The sequence below is a fragment of the Cricetulus griseus genome, chromosome 7 (assembly GCF_003668045.3).
Source record: "Cricetulus griseus strain 17A/GY chromosome 7, alternate assembly CriGri-PICRH-1.0, whole genome shotgun sequence".
In the NCBI taxonomy this organism is placed as follows: domain Eukaryota; kingdom Metazoa; phylum Chordata; class Mammalia; order Rodentia; family Cricetidae; genus Cricetulus; species Cricetulus griseus.
In genome coordinates, this window is record NC_048600.1 from 56,215,762 (window position 1) to 56,228,624 (window position 12,863).

A 12,863-nucleotide genomic window follows, 5' to 3' on the forward strand; every position below is an offset into this window, starting at 1 on the left:
AGAGAACTGTATACTACACTGGACATAGCTTGAGCATATCTAAGAACTCAAAGCCTGCCCCCACAGTGACACATGTCATGCAACAAGGCCACACCTTCTCCATAGCGACATGCATTCTAATAGTGCTACCCCCTGTAGGCCAAGCATTCAAACACATGAGTTCATGGGGATCATACCATTCAAATCACCACAATATCTTTGAAATATATTGTAATCTTTGCAGAAAATGGCTGGATGGCCATCTGAAATTGGCTTTTCAATATTTGAAATGGCTCAAAGGCTATAAAAGAACTGAAATTGGATAGCTTTCAAAATAATTAACTATTTTTATCCCAAGGAGATGCAAGCACAGATTTAGTAAGATAACTTGTATGGACAGTTTAAAATGCATTTGAAAGGTATCCATCCTACACAATATAGCCTAAAGAGACTGAAGAAATTGCTCAGTGGTTAAGAGCACATGAAGCTCTTGCAGAAAACATGTAGTATTTTCTCTGGAAAGCTGTCAGTCTACCAGGAGTCCATTATCAAAGACAATTGACTCTTCCTCTTCCAGTAGCAATAAAATGCCAATATCTCCTCATCTTGAGGTAGGACTTCCTTGCCCAATATCCCCCTTGATTTCATGTGGTTGGAACTTACCCAAGTCTTATTTGTGCTATCACAATCTCTGAAAATTCTTACGTTTTTGTGTTTTCTGGGGTCAAAATCTCCCACCTTGAAGGGAAATTTCTGAAGTCATAAAATGTAAAGGGAAAGTGAAACAAAGGGATGTTTCAGGTCCGGAGGTCCATGATGAGGTAAAACAGCATTATATTCTAGGGGTAGCAAGAATGCTTCTTCCTACAGGGAAACTCATTACAACAGAAAGTCAACAACTCAAAAACCACCCCTAGATGTACAGAAACTGACCGGATTCACTAAACCCTTCCCTCCCCAAGGGTATATAAACAAAAAGTCTACTTGAGAGTCAGACTCAAACTGGACAAGGTACAAGACTTCCACAGAAGTCCAGCTTCCTGGGAGAAGCAGAGACCAGCTGAACTGCCTAGAACAAACAAAAGCAGCCAACAAGACTCAAGACCAACCAACACATCTGGTGAAGTATATTCACCAACCTGTTGTGCTGCTTGTAGGCTATGCAGTGTTCTTCAGATTCCCAACTGTTGTGAGGCTTCTCTCACACTAGTATGGTCTTTGGTGATGGAGTTGTCTTTGAGTCATTTCTGATCCTTTATTAACCTCTCATCCACATTTCTGTAAGTAACCCAATAAAACTCATTGGTTCACTAAACTGAACTTTGATGGTATCCATGCTTTGGTTGTTTGGTTGTCTCAGGAGAGAATATATGTCACAATATACGGACAACTGCATTTCTGTCTAAATGATTTGTTCATTGTGAAAGTTGGGTGATCAATTTTCTCACTGTATTGTAATATATTATTCCTTCCAGGTTTATTAATACTTAAAAATCTAGTTCTACAATTATTTTCTCTTGTTAAATTGATTCTATTATCATTTTAGAATAGTCTTCAAACACAGACACACACACACACATACACACACACACAGAATTTTGGGACTATAGCTCTGAATGGCCTGGTGGCTGTGTAGAACAGGTTGGACTGGACTCACAGAGATCTGCCTGCTGCTGCCTCCTTTGTACTGGGATTAAAACAGAGCAATACCACATCTGTACCACATCTGGTTTGACTGTTTGTTACTTTTTATTTCAAGACTATTGAATCTGATACATCATGTGTCTCCCACTTACTCTTACTCTGCATTTGTCGGAAGAGACTTTTTGGATCTCTTCAACTGCTGTTAATTCTTAGAAGCAAGTCTGTTCCAAGGAGCACATGTATGCTCAGACAACTTTTATTCCTACATCCACACAGTTATTTACTCTGTTCTTTAATTAGTAAATTCTCTCAGCTTCTGCTTAGAGATATCTTTATCCTCCCTTCATTTCTTAATGACCATGTTTTGTGTATATACACTCATCAGAGTATTGTTATTGTTTTGTCTTCATTACTGGGAAAAACCAAACAGTGTGTGTCAAGATGTTCTTCCGCAATGGACAGGGAAATGGGCTGTTGTGTGCTTTTGGTATAAGTTGCACCAACCAAGAGTAGTACAGAATGATTCTGTGGACACTTCCTTATGCTTCATCTGAGTGTATAGAGCCTTTTTGTGCATAAGGGGCCAGAATTGGAGTAGGGAAGGTAGTTCCTTGATGTCAAGCTCAAGCTTTCAGATACATAGCATTGTGCATAGCATTGGGGATATGGTAGAGGCCACAGGTATCTTTCTAGCAACACGTCGTAATATTTCATGCCTGGTCCTAGGCTCAAAATCTTAAGGTCTAAGGTTAATTTCCTCTCTATATCCACTAAGCAGGATGTATCTGTCTGGATTCTGCATTTCTTGGAGTTGGGGAAGTGTAGCACAGACAAGTCTTTCTTCCTGAATCCTCCCTGTCTTTCTTATTATGCTAAAGCCAGGTGCTAGGACCCTTTATTCTGACTACATTAGTTAGCTTTTGTAAAAATACACTACTGTGTGTGAGGTGTTGCTGCTGGAGATTTTTTTACTGTACCATCATCGTCCTCTGAATGCCAGCCTTTTCTGAACCAGGATTATAGAGTATTTTTAGTCTGATTTGCAGAACAATGAGGCATCTTTTTTTCCAGATTGTTAATATTTTGCCTAGCTTTTAATGAGGTGATTACTATTTTAGAAAACATCTGACTGCTCCCCCAATTACTTATGATGTTTAGCATCCAAAATTACTTAAAAGAGTCTACTAATCACAGGATACTTTAAAAAATTCCTTCTTTTTTATTTCACATACTTTCTCACAGTATTTTCCATCATGGATGGCTTTTGGTGTGTTACATGAATAGATTTTTAATTTACATATAACTATTCTGTTAAATGAAAGACATTCTTTGCATTGTTAGTTATTTAGCATTCTCCATCTGTGTTTATAAAGTAACAAACTGCAGCTATTTAAACTTAAAATGATTTCTACCTTACTGAGTTTCAGTGAAGCTTGAATAATTAATTTTTTAAAGTGCTTTGACAGTTTTCATCAGAAGTTATGAACCTGAAAGAGAATTTTAATTTTTTGTTAGTTTTTTAATCCTTGGGAAACACAATATTTAAGTGCTGTACTTGAAGTAAAAGTACTTGCCACCAATGCTCAAGGCCTGAGTCATGTTCCTAAAACCTAAGTGGTGGAAAGAGAGAATCAAGTCCTTCATTTTGACCTCTGATAGCCATATACTCGGTCACACACACACACACACACACACACACACACACACACACACACACACACACACACACACACACACACACACACACCACACACAGAGAGAGAGAGAGAGAGAGAGAGAGAGAGAGAGAGAGAGAGAGAGCAAAATCTGTCTTACAGGTTATTTTCTATTCTTTCTATGATGAATTTGTTTCATAGTAAAAAGTTATATATATTGAAATCTTTTCTTAATGTTGCATAAAAACAGTACAAATATTTGGAGTTCTGTGATAAAATGACAAGCAAGCCAGGTGTTGGTGGCACATGCCTTTAATCCCAGCACTTGGGAGGCAGAGGCAGGTGGATCTCTGTGAGTTTGAGGCCAGCCCAGTCTCCAGAGCGAGTGCCAGGATAGGCTCCGAAGCTAAACAGAGAAACCCTGTCTGGAACAACCAAAAAATAAATAAATAAATAAAATGACAAGCAATGATTGCAGAAGTATCATAGCATTTAAATTACTTTTTCTGTTCCTAATTACTAAGGAATTTTAAAACCACATTTTTCTAAGGGATAACACATTTACCAAATATTAACCATTTCATGCCATGATACATGATGACTAATTATTATGTTGCAGATATAGCAAAAAAGAAAAAAAGTATATGCCTGTGTTTGTTTAGAGACATTCATTTTATATCATCTTTTGCACCTAGTTTATTTCATTTTCTTTTTCAATACATTTTTATTAATTAAGTTTATTCATTTATCTTACATTCCAACTGCAGTTTCCTCTCCCTCCACTACTCCCATTCCCTCTCCCACCTCCTCTCAGAAAGGGGTAGGTCTTCCAGTGGTGTCAACAAAGAATGGCATATCAAAGGACTAAGCCCCTTCTCTTTTATTAAGCCTGGTTAAGTCAACCCAGTATGAAGAATAGGTTCACAAAAAGAGCAGAAGCATTAGGGACAGCCCCTGCTCCCACTGCTAGGAGTCCCACAAATAGAGCAAGCTACACAACTGCCAAACATATGCAGAAGGCCTAGGTTGGTCCCATACAAGATCCCTAGCTGTTGGTCCAGACTCTGTGACCTAGCATGAGCCTAGTATCTGTTCTTATTCATTTATTTCATTTCTTAACTATTATTTTGTTGGAAATTTTCTACTATGATACTCAGCTATTTTCTCACCAATTTGTAAGAATTAATGCATTTTAATACAGAAATCAATTATCAGAGAATTAAAACAAAGCACAGCCACATGAAAACATGATTTTAAGTAGTCTTAGTTTTAAGTGCAACTATCAATATCCTAGATGATGTATTTTCAAAGCATACCCATCAATAGTGTAGAAATATTTCCATGTGACAAGTTGATCAAATTTTAGGAATATTAGATTCAGCATACGTAGTTAATCACATCGATTAACAAAACAAAGCAAAGTTGTCAGGGGTGTTACTAAAGGTCTCTAGAGCAGCAGTTCTCAATCTGTATGTCACTACCCATTTTGGGGTCATAAATCAGATATTCTGCATGTCAGGTATCCACGTTTTGATTCATAACAGTAGTAAAATTACAGTTACAAAGTAGCAATGAAAATATTTTATGGTTGGGGGTCAGCACTGAAAGAAAAAGTATTGCTCAGGACCCCCAGGACCAAGTCCTTAGCACAAAGGAGATTTATTTTCCCCAGAAGGACAAAGGGCAGGGAGTAAGAGACAAAGACAGAAGATAGAGGGCAAGGGAGAAGTCTCAGAGGAACAAAGGACTGCCTCTGGATAGAGAGGAAACAGACAGATGTGGTCTGTTGGAAAATGAGAGTTTATAAAGTTATAAGAGGAAACCTGTGCTAGGTTAGGTGATTAATTTTAACTGGGAATGATAATTAGGTGAGCCAAAGAGGGCTTTGGATGGCTAGACTTCAATACTTTCATAGCTGGACCTTAATGGTTGACCTCAGGAGGAGGAAATAACCTAATAAGTGAATAGAACTTGGTGGCTAGCTTTAAGAATGTGATCTAATAATATTTTAGCACGGGAGAGAATGGGAGAGGACAAGGCCTGCTGGAGTTATGACCCCAACACTCAAGCTGGCCAGAGTCCATTCAACACAACATGCAGAACTGCATTAAAGGGTCATAGCAGTAGGGAGGTTGAGAACCACTGTCACTCTAGAATGCTCTAGAATGAATTAATTATACATTTGTGAAGAAAACCCATAACAGGATGTGACAAAATAATTTAAAAATCATAAATAGTTTCTATATGTAACTAAACAACAAAGGTCAGAATGAGACATCTGAGCCAGTTATGTTAGCTTAGTATCTATAGAAAACTTATGACCCTTTGTGGTTATTTACAGGGCATGCTTTGCTTTGTATAATCTGTCTGTTCTCATGGTTTCCAGTGCATCTCTGAGATGATAGTGAGTAAAGGAGATGAAGCCATGAAAAATTATGAGCATGTGATTCCAACCACTGATTTGGTTCCTTAATATTCGCTCTCTCTCTCTCTCTCTCTCTCTCTCTCTCTCTCTCTCTCTCTCTCTCATATCCAATATGTATATTGGATACATATTCATAATATGTATGTAGAATCATATATTATATATTCTTAGGTCCTTGACTCTTCCAGACTAGATGTGAGTAGATTCCTTTTTCCTCTTGACCATAGTAGGTGGGGACAGTGAATGGGACTTTTCAATAACACTGTTGAATTTTTATATACAGCTCAGGCTTAACTGAAAAACCTCATAACTAGAATCATTCTGGGTCTAAATTTCCTTATTCTTTTATTTTAATAATGTACATCAGTTGATCATCCTGAACAATTCTCCTTCCTTTTTTGATTTGACTCAAGTTCTTGTTAATACATATACATCTTCACATTTCAGAATTCCCAATCCATTTCTCTTGTGCATTCCTGAGAGTTTGCAATTCTTTAAAGCAGATCCATGCTTAGATCACCATTGCTGAGTTAATCACAAAGAAACTGGATGTACCATGTTATTTACTGTCTCCAAGCCAGGAAGCTACACACTGCATTTAGTTTTTCTACTTTAATGCCAATTCTCTTTTAATGCCATGGCTTTGAAAAGAATGATAAAACAAGTTATAATTCGGAAGAAACATGTCAGACAACTCTGGATAACACAAAACATAAACTTCACTTGTTTTTTGAAAGGTGCAAAAGAAAATGAATATTTTTTATTATCTTTTCTTTTGCAATCCACTCTTGTCATTTAATGCTACAGACATATTACAAGGCTTATTGCTTATTTGTTTGGACATGTTTCTGATCTACATTAACCAAGCAAACAATGAAAATAGATAACACTGACTTTCAGAATACTTTTATGTAGAACTTGAAAGTTAATGTAACTATGACTTTTTTCTGTGATTGTGTTATAAATTAGATTTTAGTCTTTCATGACAGGCTTGTGATTAAAACTTAATAACTTCTCCTTTCTTGACATGCAACTGTCTTCATTATATAAAGCTACATGTTGAATTATCCTGCTATCAAAATGAACACATTTTTATTTATATCTGAGGGATAAAGAGAAGGAAATGCTACAACTGGAAGTTTCTTTTAGAGACAGAAGACTGCAGAGTTTTGAAAAAGCACATAGATGTGCAGATGACATGTGAAAAGAATGGGAAAAAGTCCACAGAAGGAGAAGTCAACATAAGCTCAATAATGACCACCAGAGTAAAAAACTTGTTTCACACGCTAAGAATAAAGGAAACATTGCAAGTTCAAGAGTGACTACAGGGTGCAGACCAGGCTGGTGAAACCCACAGAAACAGCTGACCTGAACATCCGGGAACTCTTGTTCCCCAGACTGATAGCTGGAACACCAGCATGGGACTGATCCAGACCCCAGGAACATGGGTTTCTGTGAGGAAACCTCAGAAATCTACGGGACATCCTGTAGAAGTTCAGTACTTATCCCTAGCATAGGTGTGGACTTTGGGAGCACATTCCATATAGAGGAACACTCCCTGAGCCAACACACATGGGGGGTAGGCCTAGGCCCTATCCCAAAAGATACAATAGACACTGTTGACACCCTATGGAAGGCCTCACCATCCAGGGGAGCAGAAAGGATCTGTGATAGATAGGGTTTTAGTTGGGGGGCAGTAGGGGAGGATGGGTGGGAGAAGGGAACTTATAGTGGGAAATTACCAATACGGAGCCAAGTAGAAATATAAGGATATTTAATAGGGAAAAGCCTTACTTTCAGAGCAACCTAGCCAGTTGGCGTGGCATCAGTCTCTATGCAAGCCAAAAGGGGTGAAAACTGAAAGCAAAACTCAGCCAACTCAAACTCTTACTCTACATCACCCTGACCATGCCCTCGCAGGCGTGGTCAGGCAGACCTGTAGGCAACCCCTAAGCAGGCATGGCTACAGGTTCCCCTATAGGAACTGGGATTGTCATGTAAAACAATCCTGTTTCTAATTCAAATAAAAAAGTTGGAAAAAAAAGAGACACTACAAATGGGATATATTTTGATTGCATTTATCTACTGATGGTTTTCTGAAATTTTTACCAGAAAAGCAATATGAACTACAAAAAATATGGAAACGTTAGTATGAGATATATTTAATGAAGTTCCATGGACAAGAGATATGTAGTATTTCTATGATATTTATACTTTACTCATTAAAAATTTCTGTCTGACTCAAAATATTCTACAGTCTGTGTTTGGCCATTCAAGTACGAGATAGTTATTTTGTCTAGGTATAGACCATCTAACTGCTTTGCTGGATTCTTGGGCTCTATGCATTTGCTAAAGTTTTATTTAAAACAAGTAAGAAAAGTAGAGGAGAGATAAGAGTAAAGAGTGGTATGGATCATTTCATAGACTGGTTATGAGAAAAGTGGGAAAGGAAGAAAAAGACAGAGAGTGGGGGTTTGGGGGAAATCACAGCATACAGAGTGGTCCTCGCTGTTGCTTCACATACTTGAATTCTGTAAAAATATTTATTTGAGGACAGGCTGGAATTTCTGAAGCTTCTGAGACAAACACTGTTCATTATTCTTGGTTAAGGGTTTCAGGAGGGAAAGTATATGTGAAAATATTAATAATTTAATAAAAAAAGAAAAAAAAAGAGCAATAAAAAAAAAGATTATGTAGAGATCGTGGATTTCCTAAAGATGAAGCAAAAATCTGGATACAATGATTTATAGCTATCCTGGAGAAACAGACATACTGTCTCTGATGAATCCTTCTGATTCTGAAGTAACGTATAATAGAAAAATAAAAAAAGATAAGAATGATCCATCAAAGGAAGGTTATTATCCCATTGCCATAAGTTGGAGAAGCAAGGGGGAGATTTTTCTTAGCAGACAGGTAACTTGGTTCACAGACACAGCATTAGCAAACAATGTGCTTTTCACCTGGTAATGTCAGATACCTATATTCTTCTAGTCCACAATGGAGTCCTTGAAAGAGTGACAATAAATTTGTCAGTTTGGTAGAGGGTGTTAAAAAATTAGCTATGATACGTGTAATGTATTGGGGTATCTTATTATATTTCCAACATTATTTTATACTTAAAAAACATATCCAATAAATAAATGTGAGCAAGAGTTCAAAATCCCAGGCAGCAATTTCAGTTCAGTAGCTGATTAGCTGAAAAAATAGCTCTAAAGTTTTATTAGACACAAAATATACATTTCAAATGTATGAATCATTTGACAAAGTTTAAATGTTCCAAGATTCATATAAAGTCTAGTTTTCAATATTCTTTTGCTTAAAAATATCATGCCAGGATAAAAAATCAGCATCAGGATATAACAACCGAAAAAAGCAGGCATCAGCTGTGAAAGTTAAAGGTTGCTAATATCAGTCTGGCCCTTTAGACTCTGGAGCCAATGACCTCTGACTTTCTGAGTGGTCCTAATTGTGTTGATATTCCTGACTCAGAAGCAAATTGGATATGAGTGTGACAATCTGCTCTTTCATCCTAGGCTTTCTCTCAAGAGATCTCCATGGGCACTTTTGATCTTCAATACAAGAAATTTTTATTATGCGAATAGGTAGTGACTTGAAGTGCCTACTCTTACTCCACTGAGAGCACCAGAAAAGCGACTAGCTGAGTGATAACCTGGGTTTACTTCTTTTGTTTCCTTCTGCTCAAAAATTACTGCAGCCTCCCCATAGAGAATATGCGTTTTGGTTGCATTGCTGTGATTATGGCTTGTCTGTTTTTAATAATTGTATCTCATGACTGATGAACCAGGACTTGAGAGTGAGAGCACAGCTTAGAAATCTTGTTGTAATGTGATGTTAATGATCTGTACTGGTAGCCTGAAGCTTTCTGAACATTTATTATCCAGAGATACATTAAAACCAAAGCCCCAAGAGAAACTAGAAACAGGGAGTAAAGCAGCCACCAAAAAACACTGCAGTCTAAATTAGGCTTTTATTTGGAAGAATTTGTAAAGATCAACCTGATCTTTACACAGTGGCATATGAGTTTCCTGTAGGAATTAGATCTCTTGAAGAAAGGTGTTAAGGTATGAATAAGATTATGAAGTCATTAATCCTAAGGAGCTCAGTAGGACAACTGTCAGGGGAATCTATATAATCTGGCCTAAGTGGGACCAAATAATAAGGTATTTAAGCAACTTAAGCTAAATCTATAGGCATGGATTGTTTTGGAAAAATGCAGTAGATTAATCAGCTTCACAAAAACCACAATGAAGTCACTTTTCAAATTATTTGCTGCAAAATGGGAAACTATTTTGAATGGAAATGGGGAAACAAAGTTTGCTAAACCTATAGCTAGAATTTATTGCACAATGTTTTAAGTGCTTTGTACATGTATTTAACATTTATGGTCATCCTATAGGTTCTAATGGTATCCCCATTTAAAAGGTGAGACATCAATGTTCATTGAGTGAATTAAATCATCTGGAGACAATGAGCTACATAGAGAAAGAAAAACATAGAAGCCAAACTGTCCTTCACACCCTAACAATCACTAACTAAAAGCAGAAGAAATCAGATAATTAAAACTACTGGTGTTGGTACCAATGGGCTATCAAGGAAATCTTTTTTTTTATACGTTCTGTGCATTTGAATGTCCCTAATATATGATGATTCCCAAACACTAATCTATGGTACTACAGTGGTGGCTCACACCTTTAATCCCAGCACTTGGGAAGCAGTGGCAGGTGGACTTCTGTGGTTTTGAGGCCAGCCTGGATTACAGAGCTATTTCCAGGATAGCCAGGGCTGTTACACAGAGAAACCCTGTCTCAGAAAGAAAAATAGACAGTACAATTCATGACAGACTCATTGGTACTTTCAGATATAAACACTTGATTTTTTGCAACAATTGACTTTCTTGTTTTGTTAACAGTTTTCTTAGAAAACATGGCAGAATTTCGCTAATAAAGCTCTTTCTCCCAAAACTGAGAAGCTTCTGTAAGGCAAAAGACACAGTAAACAAGACAAAAAAGCATCCCGCAGAATGGGAACAGATACTCACCAACCCCACATCTGGCAGAGGGTTGATCTCCAAAATTTACAAAGAACTCAAGAAGCTAGTCTCCAAAACACAGTATTCAGTATTCAGTGTTTTGGATTATTATCCAATTAAAAAGTGGGGTACAGAACTAAATAGAGAAATCTTAATAGAGGAGTCTAAAATGACTGGTAGACCCTTAAGAAAGAGCTCAACATCCTTAGCCATCAGGGAAATGCAAATCAAAACATCTCTGAGATACCATCTTACTCCTGTTAGAATGGCTAAAATCAAAAACACCAATGAGAGTTTATGCTGGAGAGGATGTGGAAAAAGGGGAACACTCCTCCTCTGCTGATGGGAGTGCCAACTTGTTCAGCCACTTTGGAAATCAGTCTGGAGATTCCTTAGGAAAATGGGAATCAGACCACGACAAGATCCAGCAATTCCAATCTTAAGCATATACCCAAAAGATGAACATTCATACAACAAGGACATCTGTTCAACTATGTTCATAGTAGCATTATTTGTAATAGACAGAACCTGGCAGCAACCTAGATGCCCCTCAACTGAAGAATGGATAGAGAAAATGTGGGACATTTACACAATGGAGTACTAGTCAGTGGAAAAAAACAATGGAATCTTGAAATTTGCAGGCAAATGGATGGCATTAGAAGAAACCATGCTGAGTGAGGTAACCCACTCACAAAAGACAAACATGGTATGTACTCACTCATATATGGATTTTATACATGGAGCAGAGGATTGCCAGGCTACAATCCTGCTACCAGAGTCTGGAAAACAGGGAAGAACCTAAGAGAAACATGCATGCTACCCTAGTACTCTCTCCCTCCATCTTCCCCCTAGCTGATCCCACCTGTTCCCATCACTGGCCCCCATTCATATATTTCTCAGCATCCACTGGAATTGTCTTTTCTATTTCCCCTTCACACTGAGATTTATGTTCCCCCCTTGAGCCTTTCTTGTTACTGAATTTGTAGATTGTAGCATTGTTATCCTTTACTTTACAGCTAATATTCACTTATAAGTGAAAACACACCATGTTTGCTTTCTGAATATCAGAAGATGGAAAGATCTCCCATGCTCAATGATTGGTAAGATTAACATAGTAAAAATGGTCATCTCACCAAAAATAATCTACAGATTCAACACAGTTTACACCCAAATTCTCAAACAATTTTTACAGACTTTAAAAAAACAATATTCCAATTCATATAGAAGAACAAAAAAGACAGAATAGCTAAAGCAATCCTCTAGAAATTCTGAAGGTATCACCATGCCTGTTTTCAAGTTGTACTACAAAGTAATAGTAACAAATAACCATATGGTATTGACATAAAAAAATAGACAGGATAACCAATGGAATCAAATAAAATACACAGAAGTAAGTCCACACATCTATTGACACCTGGGTTTTGACAAAGAAGCCAAATTATACAATGAAAGAAAAGAAAGCATTTTTCAAAGATGGTGCTAGTCTAACTGGTTTTCCACATATGGAAGAAAGAAAATAGATCCATATCTATGAGCCTGCACAAAAATCAACACCAACTGGATGAAAGATCTCAATATAAAACCAGATACACTGAACTAGTGAAGTTTTTTAAATGGGGAAACATGGCAGATCTAAGAGTACAAAAAACCCTTAGTCTTAAACACCCTAGTGAGTCACTATGGAAGCACCAATAACAATCAAACACTAACAAAATCTCTGTTAACTGACATTTATATATTACTATAGTCTGGGTTCAATGACATAAATTTATTCAGAAACTGAACATCAATCCCAATTCTAGCAATGTCAGAACAAGAACTCTTATAAATAGTTTTTTTTTCTCTTGGAAGAAAATGTTAATTATATTTGGGAATGCTATTTTGATGGATTCACTGCATAATTTTCATAATAACATATACATGAACGTGAAAACAATAAAATTAATCAAGATATCCAGACACTTTAGAATATGAATGAGCTAGATTAGGCTTTTCTGTTTAAGAAATTACAATGGAAGACAGTAAAATTTAAATTTAAAGTAAATATTGCATTTGGAGAGTATATTTCATATATTGTCTTTCACTGGGAACACAGCCTTGAGTAAACTGA

At 37.0% G+C, this 12,863-nt stretch overlaps 1 long non-coding RNA gene across 2 annotated transcripts in view; it reads left to right on the forward strand.

The window, feature by feature from the left end:
* The window catches only part of LOC103160007, a 178,247-nt gene that overhangs the window by 57,342 nt on the left and 108,042 nt on the right, over positions 1–12,863 (forward strand). The gene's annotated exons all lie outside the window — the stretch shown is intronic.